We start from the raw sequence: 13,880 nt of genomic DNA on the forward strand, positions 1-13,880 counted from the left end.
GTAAATTATGTGGTTGTTCAAATCAAGTGATGAGGACCTGCATGGATATCCTACAGTATGTGTCTTATAGCATGTATTTTACCAGAGGGAGATGAACTAAAACCCATTTCAAAAGATGAGTGTTGTGGTCACGTGTATCTGCACATATGTGTGACGTAAATCCTTCAAATCCCAGACTTCCCACAGCGTCGGTGACCTCTGCAAAGGTCTTGGTCGTAACCCTGTCGTGCTTTATCCCTGTAATGGTCTCACCCTGAGAGGCGAGATGGACTCCACTGCATTCCGCTCATTCCTGGTTGTTAAAAATAAGACTTCTCGAAAGTCAGCGGAGGCCAGCTTTCCTAAATTCAGAGAGTGGTCATTGGAAGGTTGAAAAGGAGGTTTTTTTTCCCCTACATGGCACAAAGAAATGCAGCAACTAAAGTTAAGCAAACAATAAAAGGTTTAAAGAGGTTTTGCTCTCTAAAGCTTTTATGTTACAACCTCTTTCATTCTTTTGGTTCCATTACAAGTGAAAATCATGACAAAGTATGCAAAAATAACTGCAACAACATCTTCCTGGTATTGAGTTTTCCTTTAGCTCAAAAATCCTTAAAAAATAAACTTGCCCCATTGTTGCCTGACAAATGAGGATTGTGAACTCAGTACCCTCTATCTCTACTTGCACAATGTCATCTGGAGCACAACCGAAATATCACCCGGGGCCAGACAGGAACATATAGTTCAAGGTGAAAAACTTGACTTTGCGGTATTGACGTAGAGGGCGCTTGGCAAAGCTTCAGTTGCGAAGGATGATGAGAGACTTGAATGAATCAAGAGGCATCTGTGGGCTTTAATTCTGAAGAGTGCTGTTGGATAAACTCCAACCTTGAGGAAAAATAACCGAAGACCTGTGCGGCATCTCATCTGCATTGTGGCATAAATGAAATAATGTCAGCCTCCATAACTGTCACCCTGCAGGTAAAACTTAATTTTATTTATTTATTTTTATCAGGAAGTCACATTGAGATAGAAAAATATTTATTTTTTGCAAAGGTCTGTCCTTGGTTTTTTTTTACTAAAAAAAAAAAATAATAAAAAAAAAAGGTATGTATGAACTATTTATTTAGTATACCTGCCAACTTACACTAAAGTAAAAAAAAAAAAAAAGGAACATTGTAAAATCAAGCTCCTGCATAAACCCAAAATATCAAATTACCAACTCGAAAAATTCAGGTTATAAATTCAGCCTTTTAGACGTCTAACATAATATCCTTATATAAAAAGAAAAGAAAAATGACATTAATATCATAACTATGTGTGTGCCTATATTTTCCTTTTTGCTGTGGTGGGGGGGGGGGGATCATGTCTTGGAGAACTGATAGAGTGTTCAGAAAGTTAGCGGTCTTGCTGTTGCCGAGAACTGACCCGAGATGGAAACTCTTTCCTTGTCCTTTTCCAGAAGAGCATTCTTTAGCGGCAGCCTCACCTCGACTGATCGCGGTCCAACTGCCAGAAACACACGGCCACAATCCCCACCACGGCACACACATCCAAATACTTTACATGGACATATTGTAGGCACACACACACACACAATACCACACACAGAGCACTAACCATCCTATTGTTAGAACATAATGTACCTCCATTGATCATTGGAATAAGTCAAATTCTCTGTCAAAACTCTCCAAAAGGCCATTTCTGTCTCTGGGATCCTGCAGTCCAGGACGCAGGATGGAATTAAACCTTTGCAATGTTCTACACAGCACTCACTCCCCAAGGGCAACACTTTAGGGATTATTTGGGATCTAGCAACCGATGAGCAGCCGGCTTTCAAAGTTTTCACATCACACAGACAATTCTTTTAGTTGTTTGGCTTTGTGCTGCTTTCTGTTATGCACAATTGGCAGGACAAAGAACACCATCCACAGTGCAGCAGACATGACCGGGAGGTGTCGTTTACCGCGAGACAGCTGATGACTGCTCAAGATTTCTGATCAAACATTGCACTCGGTTTGGCAGGGCAGCGTGCTTTGTGTGGGAGGGTGAACGACTGACTAGAGATTAATTTAAGTTGCTTTCCTCGTGGGCCGCAATAAAAAAAAAAAGGGGGGTTGTTTTTATGAGTAACGGCCAGAACAGCTGAAGTTTTAAAAAAGGTAGAGAGAAAGACAGCAGAGAGACATTAAATAATACAGAGGCTGAATTGCTGCTGATGACGTGTCATGGATGCAAATGTGGAGGCAGTGTAATATACAGTAAAATCGAGTTTAGCGCATTATTCTAAATCAACCATGTGAGCCGTTAGTCGTGCAGACTTTCAACCCCACCAATGTTCTGCCTTTTTAAAGATGCGACACGAGCCTTCTGTTCAACAAAATTGTCCCACACTGAAAATGGATGTCATGACTCCAATGTGGGTAATGAATACTGATCGGAGAGATTTCAAACTGCAAACAGCGTGAGAGAGCGATGCTGTGCAAATGCGGGTAAAAGTTCAAGAAAAAGGAGATTGAACTAAAACGGGAAAGACGTGCTGGAATCTGTCATTTGGTCTTCAATTAAAGTGAATGGGAGACTGAGCAAATACTTTCAGGACTTGGGGACTGGCTGTACTTTATTTGTGCTGGGCATAACATTTAATATGCGGTAAAAGGGGGTGAAGATCAAAGGTCCTTCTGCTCAAAGCACCAAATGATGATGTAACCTGGCCCGCATTCGTACGCACACATGTCCACATACGAGTTTGCATGCAAGCTGGCATTTAAGCGAGGACAAGTAGACATGCACACACACTTACTCACGTATGGCTGCAAACTCACACTTGCACACGGCCGGCCCAGACTCCACCCCCGGTGGTTCAGTGATTGGCCTACTTAGAGGCAGGGCAGCCTACTGGCAGGTTTGAATGCAGGGACACAGAGAGGGAGGGATGGACAGAGAGGAGGAGGAGGAGGAGGAGGAGGGGAGATAGAGGGGGGCGGTGCACTAGTTTGTCCCTGCTCTCTCTCTCTCTCTCTCTCTCTCTTTCTGCCGGGTCAGGATGGAAAGGCTTACACAGGCAGGGGAGGAAACATGTCATGAGAGGTGATGACACAGCCACGGAGACATATCCACATCCTCACTGACTCCCAAGTTCGCCGCTCGCCGCTGCTTCTGCTACTGCTGCTACTGCGTCCCACAGAGAAGAGAGAGAGCCAAAGATAGCCTCAGTTCTCTCCCCAACTTTCTCTCTCTTCCTCTATTTTTCACTTTGTTTGTGGATGATGGGATTGTAATCATGTGGAAGGTAAGAGGAGGAGGAGGAGTGGAGAGCACGTTTTGTTTTCTTATGCAGACTGTCTAAGGGGCCTGTCTCTGAGGGAGTTTGTGTTCCTCTTAGTTTACTTGAGTCTCTGAGTCCCTGGGGGATTCCTGCATGCTTTTACCCTCCATCTCAGCTCAGATTGTATTCTCAGTAGAAATGAGGAGAAGAAGCGTTGAGTGCCAGCATTACTGGAATGATAATGATAGAGCAGTGGCTTCGGGACTCAGCCAATGAGTGCTCTGGAGCCATCTGTAGCATGTTCGAGGAGAAACTTCTGAAGTAACACAATTTATTTTTATAACAAGGAGTACGTTTTTCTGATATGATTACGACTCTTTGAGTTCTGAGCAACTTCAGCTTCACGAAAACTTTAATTTTGTGCGTTATCCTCCATGTTTCACCCTCTAAATGTACGATAACGACGGTTGTGTTTTTGTGAAATTTGGAACTGTGGTTTCACAGGTATCGACTGTGGTATGTTTGAATATTGACCCGAATAACACATTAGATTCTCTGTGCGTGAGTGGCTGTGTGTGTGTGTGTGTGTGTGTGTGGGGGGGGGGGTTAGGTCCTGTGTGAGAGTCTGTTTTGTGTGACCTAATTTCAAAGAGCCACTGTGTTTTGGTGCTTGCTTGAAGCCCAAGATACATAAAGACAGGAGACAGTGCCTTGAGGGATGCTTAAAATGTGTGTGCACTTGAAAGTGCTGTGTGTGAGTGTGCATCTGTGTGTGTGTGTGTATGAATATGAATGGCATTAAAAGGTCTCGAATGGTCTTTTATGCACTTAAGAGGCAGGAAGTCTGACAGTGTTAATTTACCAGGAAGAGCTGGACGGCACTTTTTTCTAATTTTTTGTGAGGGTATTTGAAGGTACCACAGCGTGACGATTATACATCCACATGAGTGCATGCTATACACTGTGCAAGTTATTCCTCATGTACAACTCCGAGTTTAAATGAGCTTCCGGGATGTCAGATTATTCAATTTCACAGCATCTCCTGTGTGCTGAGGCGTGCTTGGTATACATACAGTATCTGTGCACACGTGTGTGTGTGTGTGTGTGTGTGTATGAGTGTACATGCATCGCGTGGGCGGCGAAGCGTGTGTGTGACAGCTGGCTGACACAGGCTCAGTGCTACTACTGATCCTTGTTCACCTGCTACGGGTCACAGGGATCAAGGATTCAGCGTTTGATCTGCGAGACAATGGGAGACTCAAGGAAGCGAGGCCACTGTACTCTAAGTGCAGTTTATGGGAAGAGTTTAAGGAAGGATGATTGTCGACCGGAGCAAATGCACTAAATAGAAGCATGTGCGACTTTCGTGGCAACTCCCTTAGATTCTAGTCCAAATATTGCACCATTTTTGTACTAAAGGTTTGAAAATTCATATTTCTTTTGGCAAAAATAATCAAATTTGCCCTACAGCAACTGTGTTTATTCTAAAACAGAGTTTAATTTGTCATAATTAGTTTAACTTTCAATCCATATAAGTTGGAAGTTTGCCATATTCCACATTTGCTTTGACAAATAGAGACTAGGAAGTAAAAAAGACTTTGATGTTTGGTTCGCAGTCGTCACGATGCCGACCGATATAGCAACAATAGTATTGTTTCTTTTCCTGTTTCCCCGCCCCCCCCGACACTTTTTTAGTGGCATTGTCAGCCTGGGCGGGCTTGAGAAAAGCATCTTAGCTCTCGAATCCTTCTGTTATTTTAAACCTGAAGATTGACTGTGGGAACCGTGTGGACAGATATAGCCATGGCGGTATTGTCATTTGTTTTTCCTGCGTGGGGGCACATCTGTTTGTTTAGACTTGGTAGGAGGGAAATGTGCACTCTGGAGTGTTGTTGCTTTAATCACCAGGAACAAAAAAAAAAAAACCTTGTTGTTGGTTGCTGATAGCATGAGCCTCCTACGCTGCCCCCTAAATATCCTGTTATCTCACCAGCGTGTAGCTTACATGTTAAAATGGGGGGGTGAGACTCCCATCTCTCAATAATTGGCTAATTTGATCTTCAAAGCGTCAGCAGTCTCCCACTTCAGATGCTTGAGGGGCAAACTGCTAATTGCTATCTAAACATCCTTCAAAAAAAAAAGAAAAAAAAAAGGACAAAGACAGACTGGAATACTTTTTTCTCCTCTCTCATCCCCCCCCCCCCCATCTACTTCCACTCCAGTTCATTTTATTCACCCCGGCGCTTTCTTTAATCACCAACCGAATAAGATGAGAGTGAGATGTTGCCATGGAAACTTGTGACAATGAGTGAAATTGCTTGGGTTGAGACTCGGCAGCTTGTGCAGCCCTGTGTCCACGATGAGTTGTTCCTCAAACTTTTGGAACAGCTTTGCACATTTCAAAGTGTGGCATTGACCAAAACTTAACATTTGAACTTTCAATATTTGATCTTTTTATGCTAATTTTAGAGATAAAAGGCAGAAAAGCAGCAGACTTTGCTTTACTACATGCATTGCTCAAACATAAAGGCTCCAATACAGTTTTTTGGTATAATTTAAAATCCACGTAATTGTTGTTTTTGTTTCTTCCTTGAGTGCATAAGTGCTAAGAAGTTGCAACTACTTGCAGAACTACCTGCGCAGCATCCAATCCTGTCCTTAAACGTGACCAAAGCAGAACTCACTTCCTTTGAAATCTTTGATAAAAACATGACACTTTTTCCTTTAGAAGCAAAAATAACCAACAGATACTTTGAGAGCGCTGCTGCCCGACAAACAACCTTTTACAGGTGTCAAGACACAGCTCCGTGTTGGTGGTTTCCCTCTCCAGATTGTGAGTTTGAAGATGTGTCACGGCCATTTGATATGCATCGAGGGTTTTTTGGTTAATCTGCTGCAGACCAGCAGATGTTAAAAAGTCAGATCACATCATTTCGGAATATCTGCCACTCGAGGGGCCTCTCGAATTCAATATCATCTTGTTTTTTTTTGACATTCCTTCGCCTTCGGATTGAATGTAAACACAGATCATGTCAAGTCTCACTTCACTCGGAGAAGTCATCGTTCTTGCTCAAAAAAAAAAAAAGAAATGCGCGGTTCAAAAGCCTGTGTAATTGTAAGCATATTCCAAAGCCGTCCATATGGTGGGTGTTGTCGTACCATACACGGTGCTCTGTGAAGCAGGGTCATTGCAGGCATGCTCAGGTTAAACTGAGGTCGCACAACTGTTTCTTTTTTTGGGAGGAGATTGAACTCTAAGTGAACTCCTTGACCACTCTTATAAAAAAAAAAATCCAGATTTTGTTTATAATTGAGACTTAAAATCCTTATTTTCTGCCAACACAGGGGGAAAAAAATCATTTTGTAGAAGTACAAACAAATACAACTTGATAAAAAGGATGTTTTTTTGCATTTAATAGTTCTTCAAATGAGAAGATATACCTCATATGCCACATGACTCCCTTTGCAACTGCAAACTGTACTGTAGCTGCATGCTTTCCATTTATCCAACTCCTGCTCTGTGCATACATGCGTTCACTAGCTTACCTCAGCCGCCAGCTCTCTGGGGCCGCTTTAATGCTGAAAACATTTCATTATCTAAAGAAGTTGCCATTATAATTTCGCACTTTGGGGAATAACCACCGTTTAATCACTTTCATCTCCGGCAGGGGATCCTAAGCACATATTTTGAGGCAACATTAATGCGTTATAGAATAATTGTGATTACAGTGGGAGGCAATTAACTACATCAGTAGAATCTTAAAAAAGGAAATATACTTCATCACAGGCGGCACTGTATCTGTTTGGATCGTTGTTTAAAGTGATAGATCACATACGAGGCAGACAAGTGAAATCCTGAAGTGCGTCGTGCTCGGCCTTTTCCCCATCTGACACGATAACTGACACCTCGAACTGTCGCTGTGTTCCACCACCGTGGCGCTTTATTCAAGCTGCAACAAGCACTCTCTCATCACCGTGTGTGTTTGCATCATGGGAATGAAGATCCTTCACCCTGATCCAATATGTCCTTGACAACACCAGGCTTGTTTTTGTCCCCTGTTGTATAATCTCTTGCCCCCCCCCCCCCCCAAAACAAAAAAACATCACATCTAAATTTCACATGCGGCACTATCCCCAATCTGGGTCACACGAGCAACAAGACAGACGGACGCACACAAATGTCACCCCTCATCCTAATCACTAATAGCCTCGGCATCCCGGACTACGACCAGCCAATCCTGTTAGGTGTGACTGACGGCTTCTAAAACATGAAAGGCCGTGATTGGTCACAGCTAGTGTGGTAGGAAGCGGATTAGGGATCAACATGGCAGGGTGTCTGGAATCAGACAAAGACATAACGTGTGCGTGTGTGTGTGTGTGTGTGTGTGTGTGTGTGAGTGTGTGTCAACAGCTAGTGTTGTGAACTTGCTACCGTACAGGGGAGAGGAGAGGAAGATGAAAAGGAGGGATGTGAAGAGAGATGAGAGAGATTATGAAATCTAATTCTCCTTTGATTCTGACATCTAAAACCTCCAAGCTTTTTATCACTACCTTAAAAGTGTAGTTTGGACTTCTTTAACTTTAGCTCTGGGCTCATCCCCAAAGTAAACTTTTCTCTCTCTCCTGATTGGACTTTCAGCACCTAGACCTGCAAGCCAGTAAGCTGACATAAAATGAATTTCTTCCAGCATGATTTATACTTCCTACAAGCAGTGCCCAAGACAAATATTAAGGAAGGAAACGCTGTAATAACATTTTTACTTTCCTCCACACTTTCTGCATGGCTGCATCCAAACAGTGTACGCAGGAAGACCATCCTTTTTCTCGTGAAATAAATGTTTTGCAAGGAAAACGTGCGTCGACGTTGGCACGGAAAGCATGACCCTAAAAACATGGCGTGTTCTCGACGACTACGCGAGGTCGAGGTTAAGCTCTCGTTGCGAGCTATCCGCCTCTGCTATAAAAGCAGATTATGTTTTTTTCTTTTTTTCTGAATCACAAAACACATGAGAGATTAAGGGATCTTTAAGAAATTTTCGACAGAGCGGACGTAAACTTCACTAAAATCACTAAAAGATGTTTATGCAACCGTTATTCAAGATATTGACATCTTTGCAATAAGCTGTCGTGTTAAAATGTCCAAAGTTCTTTCTTTAAAAGTCTCGTTTTAGATCCACTGTGAACATTTTGGTCCGACAAAGTGGCGTTATAGCAGCTGACGGTCAGATATTACCGTGTTTACGCTCAGCTTCAGATGCTTTGCCCTCTTTCGCTTGGTACCAACATTTCGCTGCGCGTTTGCTATTTTCAGCCTCCTGTGAGTTAAGAGAGAATTGGAACAGCATAATCATACAGTGACACACACACACTCACACACACACACACACAGTGTATGCTGATTGTGTGAGCCAGGTCAATGGGGATGACCTACTTCTAGAATCTGCTCCGTGGACTGCCACAGCCGCTCACATCAACTCACCAAATGGACGCCCTCCACCCAACAAAATCTTTTTTTTTAGGCAGGTTAAATAGTTTTTGGCGGCTCGCTAAAATTATTATGCGAGGGGTTTCTTGTCACATCATTTAGTGATCTGGAAATAGAGCTTTTTCAGCTCAATTTGTCCAGCAACGATGTGGTTGAAATATTAATTTGAGCTGAAAAAAGTGAAATAAAATCCACCTGAAATAGAGTTTAAAGAGGACGAAATATTATAAACTCAGAAGGAAAAAAAAAGAGCGAGTAGACCTACAATTATTAACAATTGCTAAGAGCATTATGAGCCGCTCCATGTATTATGGAGAACCGCAGGAACCACTCGCATTCCTTTGCCATTTCAAAAACACAGCCTCTGCTTTTGTCTGCGTCGTGCTCTTGTCCAATCAGTTTTTAGAAAATGGACAGAAAGAGCTCCTATGAAAGTTTTAACAGCTTAAACTGCGAGTGGAAGGGAGAGCCGCAACCTCCTTTGACCCGGAGTCAATGAAATATTTAGGAGTAGAGCGCAGACTAATGGGGTATTCTGCCCAAATACAAACAGGAAGAGAGACAAAAAGTGCTTAAACAGTTAGAGATGTGCTCATTTGTTTGTCAGAAGTGAGGTTTCATTCTACCGCTGGGAAACGCTCCCATACAAAAGGTTATTCGCTGACATTTATGGATCAGAGACCATGAGTAAAGTTTTGTTTCAAAAATAAAAACACCATTTGAAAGGAAGCGTCAGGGAAAATGACATTTGTGCCTCAAAATAGAAATGTTGGACTTGGGTTACACGGTAACAGGAGAGAAGCAGAGCAATAAAGAGAGCCAGGAATAGAAAAGAAGATGATACAGTAATCTGATTCTTTTTGAAAAGGAGGGGCATCTCCAGCACAGATCGTCTAAGGCACACTTAAAGCATTTCATATCCGTCAGAAATGATTTTGTCATCTGTGTACTGGAAGAAAGGGAACTTGGATTACAGCCATGTTAAAAGGTTTAATGTAAAAGTGGATTCAAAAATGTTTCTTGTGGATTAAGTGATTAGATTGTCCTGGTATAGTTTCCCATTGAACGGTAAAATGTGTATATTTTATTGCAGTATCATACTGTGCCATATTCTTTTTTTCCTTTCAGGAAATTGGTTTTAGTTCATGCAGTTATTCACAAGAGAACAAAACAGTCAGTCAACGTATACATTTAACAGAACAGGCTTTAGATAATTGAACTCCTGCTGAGTTTGACTCCTGTAAAAAAAAAAAAGGCATCTTAAATATGCATTAGATGGCTACAAATATGATCTTGTGTTAAAAGATTAACGCTAAAGCTGCATGCAGGCAGAGACTCAGCATCCTCACCAGTAAGGACACCGTTTGGCTGCTTTATCTCGTGTTTTCCACTCGTACTGGGACAAAAGAAAAAAAGGATTTTATAGGAGGAGGACTAAGAAATGTGTTGGCGAATGTAACGCCATCTTATTGGCTCGGGCTACTGGAGTCAAAAACTTCACCCACATCAATTAAAGACCCGGCTGCTACACAGTGGGGGAAATACTACACGGGAGTGGTTGTGAACGGGATTCATGAAGTTAGGCGATGATACGCTCATTGGCCTTGGAAGTAATGAAAGAAAATGAAAATGTTCAGTATGTTACCATAGTACAAAATACAGACACTTTGTATCTTCTCTTACATGATTATGACCACTTCACATAATATACTTTTCTTAGCATATTACTTAAGAATATACAGACTATGTATTGTAGAAATGGGTGAGACATGTTGCTCAGCTGCAGGGGGAAAGAAGGAGGGATACAGCAGGACTGGAGCATGCTTCCACTGCTCACTCAGCTTTGTATTGCCCCCCACTGAAGATTATTGGTACTGACGTTTCAATGCTGCGAACACAGAAGTCATGTTGCAAAGAGGCATGGTGGGAAAAATAAACAACTTGAGTTTGATTCCCTCCTCCAGTCTGAATTGTCTCCTCACATCCCTGTTCTCTTGTCCACTCTTTTTTTTATCCTGTTCCATGCTCCTCTCTTTCCTCCTCTCCGTTTTGTGCTCTGACACATCAATGCGTGGTTCAACAGTGTCACCTATGGTGTGCTACGAGGCATTTCACCCTGTCTCACCTGCCACTTTGGATTTCTACGAGTATGTATGTGAAATGTAGGTCTACGTGTGCGTTTCGTTTCGTCAGAATGGAGGTGGGTTTATTCTATTTGTGCTTTAGCGCGTACAAGATTCCCCCTCCTGCATGGACTGCAGAAAACTAAAATGAATACACCTACAATTACTGCATGGGATTTCTCTGGTTTTCATAAAGAGTTACATTTGTTTCCTTATTATCAGGCTACAGACGTGGGTTTAAAATAAAAAAAAGAAGTAGAAACACTGTTAAGGTGGTATACAATAAGAGTACTGTGGAACAGGACTTTACAAGTTAAAGAAGGGTGTTAGAATGTGAGAAGGGAAATTAGCTCGGTAAGATTCTGGCCATATTAAACCTGTTGTAATTAAATCCAGGTGTTAGAACATTAACTTTAGGTTATTTCTCAATTTCAACAGTACTCAGCAGGGCAACTTAATGAACCATTGCTGGTGCATTTTATTGCTGGAGCAGACATGCTAATATCAACTTCTTTGTCGACAGAACTACTACTCGCCTTAAGTTTGGAATTTCAAATCAAACATAAGGTGCATTAATTGATTTTGATGAAATATGAAACATTATATATATCCATTTCATCCCTTTTTTGCATAAAACACTGATAAATGCAGCTTTAAAAAGACATTAAATACCATTTATCATCTTTTCAGTCGCACCTCCTCGTGTTGTTGGCTCCAGCCTGGGTACAAAATGACTAAGGACATCTGACATCTTTGTCCCCGATGATTAATCACGCATTGCTTAAGGGTTCCCTGCAGAGTGAGCATCATAGGGCCGTTTCTCTACGAGTGGCACAGTCCTGGCCAATGGTGTCACCATATGGTGGCAACATGCTAAGGTACGCTATAATGACGCAGAGAACACTGCACGCTTGTAACCATGCACGCAAACAACGCTATACTAAGTTTCTTTAACAGCACGGTTCTCTCCAAGTTCTACTGGACTGACAAAATATCTGTGGAAACAGAAGCACCTGAGGAAGCCTCTTTGGTGCTTAATGCTGTGTGTTTGAGGGGATTTGAGTGTGTGTGGACACGTGTAAATGTGAGTGTCTCGGAGGATGCGTTGTGTTTACAGTCCCTCCGAACACATTTCATTGCATTTGAAGCGTGTGATTGCTGAATCACTTCCATCTCTCCCACTCAATTTATGTCCTCTCCTCGCTCTATATCCTCTCTGCTTCATTTCAAAATGTAGCATTTCCTTTCTTTATTTAGACTTCAAAGTTGCTCGACTCAAACCGTTTTTTTTTTTTTTTACGATGAATCCAAGATTATTCAATCCGTTTTCTGATCCTGCAGCTCATCTGCCCTGCACATTAATGTTATCTGGCCTCAGATATCGCAGCACAGAGGATGGAAGGACACCAATGCATAAAGAGTGTGGCGGTCCACTCAGATGCACACAAGACTTAAAGCTCAGTAAACAGTGACATCTACTGAACGTTTTGCGTCCAGAGTGGATGCCTGTCCTGCCTCAGAAATGCATGCATTTGATTCAGGAAGCAGTGTGTCTTTTTGTTATTGTCATTATTATTATTATTATTATTATTAGCAGGAGGTTTCTCTACTGGAATGAACTTTGTTTATAGCATTCATTTGCATGTCCAATTGAGAAAAACACAGTTTCATTATGTTTGCTGCTCGTCTTTTCATACATTCACACAAACAAGTCTAATTGTGTTATCTTCAATAATAATTCCTTCTGTGCTAGTCTTATCTAACTATCGCTTTCTTTGCCTCTGCAGTGATAACATGATGCAATTTCCCTGAAGCGTGTGTATGAATTTAATCTAATCTTGAAAAGCTTTTTTTTTTTTGGGGGGGGGGGGGGAGAGCAGTTGTGAAATTCCCATTTGCTGCCACACAGTAACTGACATTATGAACAGCCCTGTGGCCAAGTTCAAACATGAAGGAAGAGACTTTTTAAAACTTCCAGTCAGAGGGTGATTGGAAACGAAGCAATCAAGATCCCCAGCCACTCTTATTTATCGGCTTACTGTTGAACTTATCACACTAAAAGTAATGTTTCTAAACATCTAAACTTCCCTTTAACACTTCTAACATCGCCAATGCTTTGATAACTACATTACAAGATAATAACAAGTGTTTCTTGAAGTCATTTTTGAATGTGTGGACTTCACTCTGACTTCCAATCTACAGACACACAGACACACAAACTAAATAAACAGCAGCCACCACTTTAGCATAGGTGACTCTCGGCACGCAGGGTCATACAGAAATGGAGATTGAGCTCCTCTGAGGTGGAATATATGGACATGTGCACTAAATACCAGTTGACTACAGCTGTGCTTGCAGCTGCCACTGCTGCACCCAATAACAAAACTACACCCCACTGCCACACCACTGCTAAGTGTTCAAAACTAAACATTAAAATGAACATAATTATTCCCCCGGTGGTTGTGTTTTGAATGAATGACATGCACAGTTGACTTTCTAACCGCCCTTCTAATCAAAGCAAGAAGTTTTTCAGAGGGCATGCAGGTCCACCTTTACTGCAGGGAATACATGACCAAGCGATAATTGCCAATTGGCAACATGGGGGACAAACTATAAAACTAAATACTTTATGCCCTCAAGCCATTTGTCCCAATATCACTGCAACTATTTCATATCCATTACCGAGAGTAGGGCAAAGTGACTTCATTGGCTTGATGGTGCACAGAGTCAGCAATCCCGTTAACCCCATCTTAGTCCAAACTACAGCGTTGCAACTGCCGAGTCAGCAACAATAACAATGCTGATATCGGCACAAATGGGATACCACGCAGCATGTCTATAGCATGTGGCTGAAACAGAAGGCGGAGGTAAATGTAGGTGAATGATGATGGTGTTTGTATTTTCAGAGTGTTTGGGTGTTCCACAGGAAAAAGGGTTTAGGCCACCATTGGTCGTCATTATTGCACCATTGTTGTTCATCTAAAACATACGCAACTTATTTTTTGATAAGTCTGGTCTTCAATTG

General features: G+C 41.9%; 2 protein-coding genes across 4 annotated transcripts in view; one reads left to right on the forward strand and one right to left on the reverse strand.

Annotated features, from left to right (window-relative positions):
* Window positions 1–13,880, reverse strand: part of LOC115020102 (male-specific lethal 3 homolog) — a 411,372-nt gene that overhangs the window by 97,209 nt on the left and 300,283 nt on the right. The gene's annotated exons all lie outside the window — the stretch shown is intronic.
* Window positions 1–13,880, forward strand: part of LOC115020080 (E3 ubiquitin-protein ligase Midline-1-like) — a 46,409-nt gene that overhangs the window by 10,580 nt on the left and 21,949 nt on the right. Inside the window, exon 1 of one of the 3 annotated variants that reach the window (XM_029449964.1) lies at window positions 3,030–3,271. The exons of 1 other annotated variant lie outside the window; for it this stretch is intronic. The gene's annotated coding sequence lies outside the window, so the exon portion shown is untranslated. Of the gene's footprint in view, window positions 1–3,029; window positions 3,272–13,615; window positions 13,723–13,880 lie in introns of those variants that run through there. One more of the 3 variants, XM_029449979.1, reaches the window with a different exon arrangement.

The sequence above is a fragment of the Cottoperca gobio genome, chromosome 2 (genome assembly GCF_900634415.1).
Source record: "Cottoperca gobio chromosome 2, fCotGob3.1, whole genome shotgun sequence".
NCBI classification, from domain to species: Eukaryota; Metazoa; Chordata; class Actinopteri; order Perciformes; family Bovichtidae; genus Cottoperca; species Cottoperca gobio.